Consider the following 14,367-nt stretch of genomic DNA (forward strand, 5'->3'; position numbering starts at 1 on the left):
TCCTGAGTATGACGTTAATCTGGAAGGATTGGCACTCCAGCCACCATAAAAAAACTCACACTGTTCCAGTGTGGTGCTGAGGTGTCACCCACTGCACTCGGGTCCCAATCCAGGTGGTTCGTCGTCTGGTGTGTGTGGCACCGTGCTATCCGCGCACGCTCCAGACCGCTCTCTCTTCAACAGAGATTAAACTCCCCATCAGGTACTTCTTTCAATAATGCTATGTTTAAAAAATATGAACTACAATTAGTCATAGATCCTCCACAACTAAGTTTTTTTTTTATTATTTTTATCAGAAAAATAAACCGGTAATAAGCTATCAATCAACATCAAAATCAAAGTGCTAGTCCAGTAATTTGCAAATAATCATGTGACAGACAGACAGACCTTAGCATTTCACATATACGAGGGTGTACCCAAAAATACCCAGAATCTGTACCTGCCGCGATACCTAGACTTAGTTGCAAATTTCGCTGGGTAGGTGTAGCATGTATTCTGTGTCTGTCTGCCAAGTGACGTTGCTCTGTATTGTTCGTGCTGCATTCCGTGTCAGTTTTCCTTGGTGCTTATTAAATGTGTTCTGCAATTTTTGTAATGGGTGATCATAAAGAACAGCGAGTCTGCGTTAAATTTTGTTTTCTGTTAGGGAAAACAGTTGCTGAAACTGTAGTGATGCTTGAAACTGCTTTTAAAGAGGAACCTTTTAAATAAAACACAGATCTACGAGTGTTTTTCTCATTTCAAACGAGGAGAAATGTCACTTGAAGACAAATCAAGATCTGGCTGACCTTCTACAATTAGTAAAGAAGAAAATCTTGAAAAAGTTCCCATTGCAATTTACGGAGATTGTTGTCGGACTATTGAAGAGTTTTCTGAATTGACTTATGTGTCTTGGAATTCTTGCCACCTTCCCTACTCGCCTGATCTTTGCTCCATGCAAATTTTTCTTGTTCCTGCATATAAAAAAAGAACTCAAAGGAAAACTTTTTTTGTACCATGGAGGAAGTCAAAGAAAAATCGCTGCCAGCATTGAGACAACGTTCCTCTTCAGCAATTCCAAAAATGTTTCCACAGTGTGAAAATTGTTGGGACAAGTGCATTCATTCACATGGAGAGTACTTTGAAGGGGACTAAAGTTCCGGTAAGTAAAGAATATTAAAACAGTTTTTTTTTCCAATTCCGTTACTTTTGGGTACCCCCTCATATACAAAGCTGGGCAAAAGCAGATTTAAAGTTGTATGTGAAACAGAGTTTACTCTTGTATTATTATTTCATTATTCATTATTGCATTATTTATTTTCTCCTTATTATTATTGTTATTATTTTGTATCCTTACTCCATGATTTATCTTTTAGGTAATGTGTAAATAATAAAGCCTAGCAATTTGATCACTTACAAGATTGTATCTAAGTGCATTGTGCCATTGTGACATTCTATTTAGTTAATAAAGCTATTGTAATAATCACAACCTGCACGTCTTTTTCCATACAAACAACTGTAAACCTACTTTTGCCCACCCCTGTATATATATATATTGTCACATACAGTATGTACGTCTGAGGACCTCCTTATGTGCTTATTTGAGGTATGTGGTAACCCGCCGGGGCGAGAGGGGGCACTGGCACTAATGGCTTTTTCTCCTTCTCTCCCTGTAGCACCAAGAACCCGCCCACTGAGGGCACTTAGCCCCGCCCCTTCCAGTTTGCATAACATGAGGATCCTGGCTGCCTAGAAGGAAGTGTCTTTGACAAGCAGAGCTGGATGGAGCTTCTCTGAATAACCTTGACTCATGATGGCAAAGAATTGAATTTATTTTTTTGCTTAATTCCACCTGAGCTTGCTGTTTATTGACACCAGGAAGGCATTGTTTCAGTTGGACTTGTGTATAAGTTGATGTCCCAATTCTTCTCCACCTCTTCAAACTGTCACTCCTACATCCAGCCACAATTTACTGATGTATATGTATATTCTTTTAATTGTCATGCAATACTTTTTAATATCAACATCTTTAATTTTTGAATATTATTTAATTTCTTACAATTTCATAGAGTTGTTATGACCTATAAATATTCTTAAGTTTTGTTGCTTTATTGAGTGCAAGGCAGGAACTAGTCTTGGACTAAGTGACAGTCAATCAGAGAGCCCACTCATATCCCCACACTCCCTGATAGTGGGTCAAGTCAGTATTTGTGATAAATGGGAAAAACCTGAATGCCTCCAGGAACAAGCCATGCAAACATGTAGCGAACATGCAGACTCCACAAAGACAGAGTCTTGGCTCTAACTATAGTATGTGGAAGCAACTAAAGGGTATGATCAAAGTGGAGCTTATGATGTTATTTATTTAGAAAGGATTTGATAAGATGCCACATGAGAGGTTGGGCATCAAACTAAAAAAAGTGGGAGTTCAGGGTGATGTTTTTAGATGGGTGTAGAATTGGCTCAGACACAGGAGACTGAGGGTGATGGTGCGAGGAACCTCATCAGAATTGGCTGATGTTAAGAGTGGGAACCAGCAGGGGTCATTGCTAGGGCCACTGCTATTTTTAATACATATAAATAATTTAGATAGGAATATAAGTAACAAGCTGGTTAAGTTTACAGATGATACCAAGATAGGCGGATTAGCAAATAATTTGGAATCCCCTAAATAATTGCAGAACTTGGACAGCATACAGGCTTGGGCAGATTTGTGGGAGATGAAGTTTAATGTCAGTAAATATAAAATATTACACATAGGAAGTAAAAATGTTAGGTTTGAATACACAATGGGAGGTCGAAAAATTGAGAGTACACCTTATGAGAAGGATTTAGGAGTCACAGTGGACTCTAAGCTATCGACTTCCCGACAGTGTTCAGAAGCCATTAAGAAGGCAAACAGAATATTCGGTTATATAGCACGATGTGTGGAGTAACAATTCATTACATTTATATAGCGCTTTTCTCAGTACTCAAAGCGCTATCCACACAGGGAGGAACCGGGAAGCGAACCCACAATCTTCCACAGTACAAGTCACAGGAGGTTCTGCTCAACCTTTATAATACACTGGTGAGGCCTCATCTGGAGTACTGTGTGCAGTTTTGGTCTCCAGGCTACAAAAAGGACATAGCAGCCCTAGAAAAGGTCCAGAGAAGAGCAACTAGGCTGATTCCAGGGCTACAGGGGATGAATTATGAGGAAAGATTAAAAGAGCTGAGCCTATACAGTTTAAACAAAAGAAGATTAAGAGGTGACATGATTGAAGTGTTTAAAATTATGAAGGGAATTAGTACAGTGGATCAAGACTGTTATATTAAAATGAGTTCATCACATACATAGGGACACAGTTGGAAACTTGTTAAGGGGAAATTTTATACAAACATTAGGAAGTTTTTCTTTGCACAGAAAACCATAAACACTTCGAATAAGCTACCAAGTAGTGTGGTAGACAGTAGGACTTTAAAAACTCAACTTGATGTTGTTTTATTAGAATGAAGTGGATAGGACTGGCGAGCTTTGTTGGGCTGAATGGCCTGCTCTCATCTAGATTGTTCTAATGTTCTAACTTTTGCAAGCCTGCAGTATTTATCTTAATCCTTGAATTTATTCAAGCACTCTACCAAAGCAGAGATCCATTCAGTGATACATTTTGTACTTTCATGTACTCTGTGATCACAATGACAAATGGCATTATTAGCTTTCTCCTACACTGTGAATTATTCTATATGTTTGGTTTTCATAGTAAATGTTACTTATTACACTTGTTAAGTTACCTGCTTATTAGATCATTCTATTGTTTACTGAGTTTTTTTATTACAATGATGCTTTGGAAATCCTTTGCTAATAATTTTTTTCTCCACAAATATATACATGGTGTAACTAAGATATAAATGCATAACGTCCGGCTGGCACCACTCTGACCTGCTTCTGTGCTAGAGAGGTTTTCATTTTAAATATGCCAGGAATAGAATGCCTGTCAGAGTACAAGGAGGCAAGGTGAGAGAATAAAGCTCATAATTCTACTTATAACCTTGGGAAAATAAATGTTGAGGTTTGCTGAAGTTTTTTCTCTAAAGTTTTCAGAAGGATTATCATTTTTTATTAATAGCTTAGTATCCAGGGCAACAACTTTGTCCGTGAGACAGTAAACAGCAGTGCTTTTGTTTTAGGCAGCCGTAGGGTTCCTTCTGCATCTAACCTTCATTTAAAAACGTACAGCTCATGGCGCTTGCTTGACTGACATTTTTTCCTGCCATCTTGCTTTTTCAGTTAAAACAAATACTGGTTTCGCCATTGTGCACTAAGAAAACTTGGACAGGTAAGTGACAATAATGGTGCTGCCTAAAACTGAAAAAAGAGCAAAAAAGCATTATATTCTGAAACCTGCTATAGCCTGCAGGGGACCCTCAGCTCCCCAAGCCCGACACAGATAGACACAGAGCAAAAATTCAGCAACACACTTTTTTTATTTGGCTGTGGGAAACGCTTCCTTCTTGTTTCCCACCTGCACAGCACGGTTATAAGCACAAAGCAGCACAATAGTAAAGCACCAAGCACTTTGTCTTGTCTTCTTTCTCTTTCTGTATCTCCTTCTCTCCTCTTCTGCCTCCATTCCTCCTCCAGCAATCTTCATCTTCTCCCTCACAACTCGGGCACTTGGTTTCCACTGTCCTGCATCCGGGAGTATTTCTGGTAGCCCGTTAGCGTGGTCTGGAAGCACTTCCAAGTGAGCCAGAAGCTTGACAAAGTAGGGCTAACAAGTCCCTGCAGCACCCCATGGTGGCACCCCCAGAACCCAACAGGGCTGTGCTGAACTCCAACTTCCCTGGAGCCCCGTGAGAATCCAAATCACTGCTGCAAGCCGGGAGAGCTATCATCCAGTAGTCTGGGGGAGATGATGCATTGTGCATACTCTCCACTGCTCCTTCCTTTAAGAAGGCGAGCCAGCCAGGTAAGGGCCCTGTCCATGCACCACACTGCTTAATCCACGGGGGCGACGAGGGCACAGACTACCCTAGCAGCATCAGGTAACAGGCTGGAACCAGCTCTTCAGTCTATTGTCGAGCCTACCTACACATCCACCCACAATTGAATGGGCCGATTTACAATCAAGTTAACTGAACAGACCCAGGACACAATCTGTGAAGCGGCACAGCTGATCATCTGCCATCCTGACTAAAACAGAGAATTAAAAAATGTCAAATATTAGTGAGAACAGTTTTTATTAAGATAAACATCCATCCATCCATCCATTTTCCAACCCGCTGAATCCGAACACAGGGTCACGGGGGTCTGCTGGAGCCAATCCCAGCCAACACAGGGCACAAGGCAGGAAACAATCCTGGGCAGGGTGCCAACCCACCACAGGACACACACAAACACACCCACACACTAGGGCCAATTTAGAATCGCCAATCCACCTAACCTGCATGTCTTTGGACTGTGGGAGGAAACCGGAGCGCCCGGAGGAAACCCACGCAGACACGGGGAGAACATGCAAACTCCACGCAGGGAGGACCCGGGAATCGAACCCAGGTCCCCAGATCTCCCAACTGCGAGGCAGCAGCGCTAACCACTGCGCCACCGTGCCGCCCAAGATAAACATTCTGATTCTTAAAATTTATAACAAAAATACATACACACAGTTTTATGAGCTTAGCTCTTTAAAACGGTGCTTTTTTTCTGGTGAACACTTAAAGGTTCCTCTTTAAAAGCAGTTTCAAGCATCACTATAGTTTCTGCAACTGTTTTCCCTAACAGAAAACCCTCTAAGTATGAATTAATACTATTGAGGGATGAAAGATTTAATTGAAGGTTCCTGTCAATATAGAGTGAGATATTAATAAGCAGGATCAAAAATCCATTCTAAAAATAATTTTCCCTGATATGCGTCAGAATGTTTTGTCATTTATCTTTTGACTTTCTGAATGCTGATTGATTTCCAATGTTCATTACTGTAGCACTTCTCATTTTCAACGCCACTTGAATGTAAATAAGTAGCGTTGATGTCAGTGCAGGTCAAAGTGCAGGCCACTTGTCACAGCAGCAACCTGCAGGCTTTGTACTGAGCTTAGGAGATGGACTGCTTCTCGCACAATACATTTTCATCTTAACACCCTTGACTTCTTTTGTAGCAGCTTGTCACTTTAGATTTTTTTTTCTTTACAATTAGCTCTTATTCCCATCTGTTCTTCAATGTGAAATAAGTGGCATTTTAGAAATGTAATGTGCCAAGAATCACATTTATCCCTTCTGCCCAGTTTCGTAGTATTCCTCCACAGATTGACAGAATTGTTTTACTGCTATTATTAAGTGTGCCGTCAGCACATCAAGTCAATGTTACTGCTCAGTGACTAACCAAACTATATTTCCTATTTTATTTGCATTGCATTTCAGTGTAAAGGTTGTGAAATAAATAGCCTCAAACCGTATGTGTGTCCTGGCTGCAAAAGGCAAATTGAGTTGCAGAGATATGCACAGGTTTGAGTCCAACATATGACTGACTGGAAACAGGAAGTAGTGTGGGTTTTAAGGTGTCTGCCAGGATGTGATGTCTTCAGGGCCAGAGCTGGAATCAGGTTGAATTTCCCATTTTTGATCTGCAGAGATAACAGAGAAAGGATTAGTGTGCCTTCAGTTGGCCCTTTTAGCTGCCTCCTAATCACACGTGCGTGACAAGGTAGATAACTGAATGTTTTATTATTAGAGGTGGTACAATGGTAACCTGGGGAGAGTTAACACCACATGTGTCTCGCAGTCCTGTTGTGTAGAATGTGCAAGTTCTCCTCGTGTTCATGGACTTCTTCTTGAAGAAATACTTCACTCATTTCAACCTAAAACTTTAAGGAATGCATACCACAACAGATGGTTTGGTAGATGTTCAATTTAATTAAGAATATCAACATTTATTTACTGTATGTAGCACATTTTCAAACTAAAGTGTACCTCAAAATGTATTACAAGAAATAAAAGAAACAATTACAATTATAAATATGAATAAAAGGTAGAAATGGAAGGAACAGTAATGGAGGAGGACATAAATTAAATTACAATTGAATTCAGGTAATTTGTTAGCGTACGTTCTCTTGCCAATTTCTTTCCTCATATGTGATTCAGGTCCAATTTTTTTTAAAGAAGTGTGAAAAGCAAAAATGGAATCAGAACTTTTCAGATCAGATTTCGGCTACTTGTATATGTGGTAGTAAATCTGATACAGAAATATGCACCTTGAACGTGGGCCGAATTTGTGCTTAAACACTTCAGAATTCGGAAATCAGAACTAAAGTGAGGTAGCTGACTTGGTTTGCATTTGGGGCCACAGAAATCAGTCACTACACCCAATTTCAATGTGTTGTCTCATGAAATGGTGCACCTCACGCGTGTGTTTGTCTAAGAGAGTCTTGTGGACAGATGTCAACATAAGTAATCAAACGTCCCACTCAACATTTTGAAATTGATAAACCTCTGCTTTAAGTCAAATTCCTGCGTATCTCATCTCACCTGTCCAGGGGTTTCTATGTACAGATACAATGGTGATAATTACAGTATGTGCAAGGCAACAGCTACAATCTGTTTGTATTTGCCCTCCTTGCTGTCATGAATTCAGATATCATGTTCTAAAAAAAACATTAAACAGTGCAGATCAAGCATACTGTTGGTGTTTGGAATGGTCTTAGGTCACATCTTTCTGACAAATTTATTTTTACTAAGCTAGTGCATGTTGGGCATATTCAGGATAGATATCTGTACACAAATAGTCAAAGTCGATTTCTGGTTTGAACACACGGGCCAGGGAGAAGGAGGAAACAAAAAACTCCAGTCAATATGGACACTGGAAAAAAGTGAACCTCAAGTGGTTCTTAGGGTAAAAGAGAGAGCGGTTAGGAGCCTGCATTGATACAGCGCATTGCCACACTCACCACACGACAAACCAACTCAGGATCCCAGACTAGGACCCGAGTGCAGCCAAAATTCAACAACATCTACTTTAGCACTAGACATTCATTTTCTGTGGAACATAAAACATACATTTACACCCCAGATTTCTCTAAATATTTCTACTTGATTAATTAGCTTAATATATGCAAATTCAATCTTCAATCTCTTTTGAAAGAGGACCTTAAACATTAGTAGAGCATCAGTGGTTTTCAGATTTTTATCTCTATTTCTTCTTGTTTTTAAAGTTGCCATCTTGGTTTGGCCTACCAAAAAATTGCAAAGTAAACATTCCCTTTTACATATTCTTGACACAGACATTCCAAAAATATAAATGAGTTTGTTAAATACAATTCCCAAATCCATCAACAATAAAGCAAGGAAATGGAGCAATGGTTTTAATCTAGTACAATACAGAAAAAAGTGATAAATTGTTTCTTTCTGAAGGCAAAATGGACACTGATCTATTGCGCTAGCGCCAATGGTTTTTAAGAATGAATTGGTGGCTACTGCTACATGCAAAATTCACTACTGCAGGTCCCCAACTCTTTTTTCAGTAGGAGGTTTATATAAAATCCTCCATGCTGGAGAAGTTGTGTCATGCTGACACAAAGTGTTCCTCCAGAGGGTATCGGTCATCTCCTTCAAATGCGTATAACGTGATACTTTAAGACACCAGTCATACAATTCTGTTTTTGATAAATCTTGGAACAAAATTCCATTAATGTGATTCACTTTTAAAGTTGAGTTTTTAGGACTGATAAAATCTTTTACATTTGGTTTAATTGTAACGTCACATTCAGGAGGTTCTGCCTCTTTCATGAGATTTCGATAGATAGATAGTGTCACACACGTGCGCAGGGGAGGCAGCTAAAGGGCTTGAGTGACGGCAGTTCTGAGGCATGCCGGGAGGTGGCAGAGTGCACTGACTCTTTTTCTCTCTTGCCTGCAGACCATTCCCGGGAGATTCCACCTGGCTCTTGTGACATCATTTCCGGGGCCGAGCCAATGGAAGGAGACCTTACTGGCTCTGGCCCCTCTGACGTCATGTCCGGGCTCGAACCAATGGAGAATGAACACGACCCTGATCCTTATGACCTCACTTCCTGTCTTCCCCTTTAAAACCATGCCCTTTTTCCCAATTCCTCAGTCTTGTCTTGGACTCAATTGTATGCACATCAGTGCTGTTTATTTCATAAAAACGACTTTACAGCCAGGATACCAGATTATATGGGTGGCTGCCCCAAACCTTTATCTGAGTATGTCTCATTTGTGTGACAATAGATAGATAGATAGATAGATAGATAGATAGATAGATAGATAGATAGATAGATAGATAGATAGATAGATAGATAGATAGATAGATAGATAGATAGATAGATAGATAGATAGATAGATAGATAGATAGATAGATAGATAGATAGATAGATAGATAGATAGATAGATAGATAGATAGACTGGAGGTATTACACCAAATCCACAAGGCACCAAAAAGAGAAAAGAAGATGTTAGTAACAAACTTGGAGATGCGTGTGGTTTACTAGACTGAGACTAGAAGAAGATGCTACATCTAGTGAGGATTTATAATGCAGGGCGCTGGGGTGTCACTCCCCCCTCCAAATATTTTAAAAATTGTACTTAGATTAATTAGGTATTGTGAACTAATCATGAAATACATTTATTTATTAGCATAACATGCCTGGTGTCAGCTCATGTCAACATCCATTAAAAATGGTTCTGACTTGTATTTGTTTAATTTCTGTATGAATACCTATATTTCCTGAGTGAAGGGCGCCAGTCAAATGAGTGTACGTAAGTCCTTGATCTTTAGGCGAGCAGGCTCTCCTTTCATTGGTTGTTTTCAGATTTTTGTCTGCGCCCCGGACACTCCCACTTTTACTGGCAGCGAATTAGTGGTGTTTTGTTTTTTTTTTTTTATTCTAATAAGATTGGACAAACGTTAACGCACTTTTTCGCACCTGCCATTGACGTAACTACAGATGAGTGAGTGCAATTTTAGGGAGATGGGAACTTCAAGTGGAACTCAGAAATCAAACAAAATTTGGTTATTTATTTAATGGCAGACCCATTCATGAATCGTGATCGAGGACACGTTTACACACAGACTTATTCTGGCTCTTGTTATGACAGACAGAGTTTGCTGTTTCAAAGTGTTGTTACTGTAGCGTTGTGGACACAACAACGGAGGTACAAGACCTAAAACATCTTTCTGAAAAATGCAAGCAGCATAAAAAAAGAAGCCACAGTCATCTAGAATAAATTTAGACTAATGTTTTTGGCAGCCTTATAATTGATGAACAGCTAGATGAAGAAGACACAACAAAGAGGTGACTGAAAATCGACACAACCTGTCCAGAATAACAGAGTGTGTGAAATTTTATAGAGCATTTAAATTGGTTTTGCATGGCCATGTTGAGAGCGAGGGCTCCGATAAGCCTGGGATTTTCTGTGGGTTGGTGGATTTTGTTGCCCCTCTTGATGGAGTGTTGAAAGAGCACCTTGAGAACACCTGCCACTGTATTTAAGGGAACTTCAAAATCTGTACAGAATGAGCTTTTGGACTCCTCAGATCACTCCGCTCCATGCATACATTTTCTAAAGTAATTTAAGTAGTACTAGGGTGCTGTACCGTATTAGGCATTATGAATGTAGAGAAAAGCCAAGCAAAATGACACCTTTTATTGGCTAACTTAAAAGATTACAATATACAAGCTTTTGAGGCAACTCAGGCCCCTTCTTCAGGCAAGATGTGAGTTGCCTCGAAAGCTTGCATATTGAAATCTTTTTAGTTAGCCAATAAAAGGTGTCATTTTGCTTGGCTTTTCTCTACATAAAATAATTTAAAAAAATCATATCTAACTGGATTGGCATTTGGGTAGAGCTGTCATCTTTGGGTGTTTTTTATATTGGCATTGCTCTGTATTTTGTTTTAATATTTCATTTTATTCTATGTTTTGTTGTTCAGTGATTTGTGACTTTTGTCTGTGATAGGCACTTTATAAATAACTTTTTATTTACAGTACTTACTTAAAAAAAAACAAGAAGGTGTTTATTTTGCCACAAGTACAGTACAATTTATTTTTTTATAGCCCAAAATTACATAAGAAGTGCTGCAATGGGCTTTAACAGGCCCTGTATCATGACAGCCCTCTAGCCTTGACTCTCTAAGAAGACAAGGAAAAACTCCCTTGTAGGGAATAATTGGAAGAAACCTTGGGAAAGGCAGTTCAAAGAGAGACCCCTTTCCAGGTAGGTTGGGGGTGCAGTGGGTGTCAAAAAAAAAGGCAGTAAATACAATAAAATACACAGAAGAGAACACAAGTAATCCTCAATACAGAATAGTAGAGTAATAGAAATATTACAAGTACAGGGCAGAACTCAACAGTAGATGATATCTCATATCTCAATACGATTTGGATTTGTTTAGAGTCCTGGAGACCTCGGCCATCAAGCTGCCTCCCCCTACAGTACAATAAATAAACCAAACAGCTGTCATTTCAATATTGCCAATGAAACCTGTGTAACTTTCAAAGTTTTAAATGTGTTGATCTTTGTGAGATTTGGGTTATATTAACTTTATATTATGAACAATTTATGACACGTGATATTTCATGTGAAGTAGATATGTTCAAGTTATGTTGCGACTCCCGAAAATGTGCATTTTTTTTTTTTTTTTAAATAGTCTGTCTGCCACCCATTAAGAAGCCTACATTTCAGACTCTTAATCTGTTGGCGCCCTGCAGTCTATCAACATTAGATATTTACATATTTTTCTGCATATTGGAAAGTTTTTCAAAGTACATGAAACCTTTCTTAGAAACTCCATGAAACTGGAGAGGCTGAATGCATTGGCCATGCTGTCAATGGAAAAGAGAGACTGGTGACTGAAATGACTCCATTTATTTAGAAAGTAACTGAGGAATTTTCAGGTCGGAAGAAAAGGAGGGCAACATTTATATTCAAGTAAAGCTACTGGGCAGTGCGTAGGCAACATTACCGTTTGTGTGTGTATGTTTTTTCTTTTCTTTTCTTTTCTCCTGAGCTATGAAGTGCTGCCTCAGTTCTCCCACCCCTCCACACCCCCAAAAAACACAGTGCCTCTGTCCAAATCTTTTTTTAAACAAACACCCCCCCCCCCCACCCCCCACTGGCTACGACTGAGAATCAAATTAAGATGTTCACAGTTCAAATCCATAATCTTGGACAATGGTGCTGTGCTGGAATTTCTAAGCAAGTCTTTGTGGTGCTTCCTGGGAGTTGGACAAAGATGTTAAATAAAGCAAACACACAGAAATGAAACATATACATTTAGATTTTGAAAAATTAAAGTCCAACAATCCCATAATGCTGTACTGAATGATCACATTGACAAAATAGATGGAGAGATTTGTGAGACATAAAAAATAAAAAATAAATGATTGTGAAAGTGATGGTTTGTAACGGCCGTGAGGTGCTTAGATTCTTTCTATACAAAATGGGGATTTATATTTTTATATTTTATATCGGGAATGCTCTGAATTCACCCAGCCTTGACTTGGCTGTCACACACTCAAAAACAGAGATGCATAACACAGTGTGATGGACGGCCAGCAGCTCATTCCAGCTGGGATGCCCTCATGCTTAAAGAATGGAACGATGGAGGAAGGCAGCTACTTTGGGACACTGCATCCCCCAAGACACTAGATGGTGACTTCCCTGCAACAAAGAGATGCCCAGGATTCCTGCAGGGCACCATGGGATCTGGAGTTCGGCTTCACAGCCCTGCTGGGTACTGTGGGTGCCACCAGGAAATGCTTCAGGGGGACCTGGGAGTTTTTACTGTCTGCATTGCCCAGAAGTATTCCAAAGTCACGGGGACGGAAGACCCAAAGTACTTCCAGGCTGAAGAAAAAGCAAGTTCTCCATTTGACCCGTGGACGGAAGGACAGAAGCACTTCCTGGTCAAGGAATATATAAAGGACTGCTGTGAACCCAGCAAGCGAGCTGGAGTTGGGAGGAGGTGGACAAAGATTACTGGGAGGTGTGGAGGAGAGAATGTATTACCTATTTACTTGCCTGTTTACTGTGGCTGTGGTGCTTGGGGAACACTATTGGAGAAGAGAAGAATTAAAAATACTTCTTCATGCTTTTAACCTGTGTGTCTGTCTGTTGGGTTTAAAGGGGCAACAGCGACCCCTAGTGTCTTACAACAGCAATTAAATAAATTAATGATCTTTATATATAATCTTCATTTGGATCTTGATCTTTGTTTGTCCGCGAATTCACTGCCTTGTGTGGTGTTCCTGCTGTGTTCAGTAGAGGACGGTAGTGATGGAGGAGAGAGAGGAAGTGAGGGGGAGGATCGTTGGATGAGGTTGGAGTGTGGTGATTAAAGAGGATTGAACTAAAGGAGACTACCTGCTGTTTGTACTGGCTGAATACACAACACCTTGGTTGTTACTTTTGTTTACAAACAATGTCGATAGCAGTCTTTGTGTTTAGATCTGGTGTCGACACCATGCTTTGTATTTAGATCTGGCGTCGACACCTGCTTCATTGTCGAGACTGTGATTTTTTATGTTTCTATCGACCGTCGTTGCCAGCACTTCGTCCAAATCGAATGTTCACCCACTTCTTGGAGTCGGAAGTCAGGCACACTTCTGTGATTTTCCATCAGTCGGCGTTTGGAGTTCAAGAAAGAAGCATTGGTTCTTCCTTACTCTTTGGATTGCCACAAAGCAACCTGCGAGATTGGAGAAAGGTTGAGAAGGGATCGTGAGAGGAAACGACAGCGTCGTGAAAACGAGACTGACTGTGAACGGAGAGAAGCAGAAATGCTCCTACACCACCACATAATTACTATACGGACAGTGATTCCGAGTAGGCCATAACTATCGAATCAATGTCCAAGGGTTTTGTTTTGTAATTTTGTTTCCCTTATAAAAAAATCATAATGCTGTGTAACGAAGGGCCCAGTTCACGACTGGCAGCCACATTTAAACAGGGAGCCCTTCACAGACAACTTTAACATGCGCAACGTAGTTGGGCGCACATGGCTAGTAAAGAATATATTAAATAAAAACTGAATACAGAAACAACAGATTTAATAACAAGCACACAAAAACCCAACCAAAAAACTCAGCTGGACCATAATTAATTAGCTAAATACAGAACAAAACACTGGCACCAAATGATGAACACACACAGTGGAGTCCATAAACAGGCCAGTTTCACAGATGTGGATGGTGATGATGAGTGAAGAGAACAGCCTCCTGAATCAAATGTAAAGTTTTCTCCTAAAGTAATACAATTTGTTCAGAAATGATTTGTAGAAGTTTGGAGCACAGTTTGAAAATGAAGATGGGCTCAGCTCAAATGTAATCTCTCGAACAATCAGGCACAGAAAACAAATCCAGTGAAAACTGTGATCCTGTGGGTTTGTGTGGTTGTAA

The sequence above is a fragment of the Erpetoichthys calabaricus genome, chromosome 4 (genome assembly GCF_900747795.2).
Source record: "Erpetoichthys calabaricus chromosome 4, fErpCal1.3, whole genome shotgun sequence".
Taxonomy (NCBI): domain Eukaryota; kingdom Metazoa; phylum Chordata; class Cladistia; order Polypteriformes; family Polypteridae; genus Erpetoichthys; species Erpetoichthys calabaricus.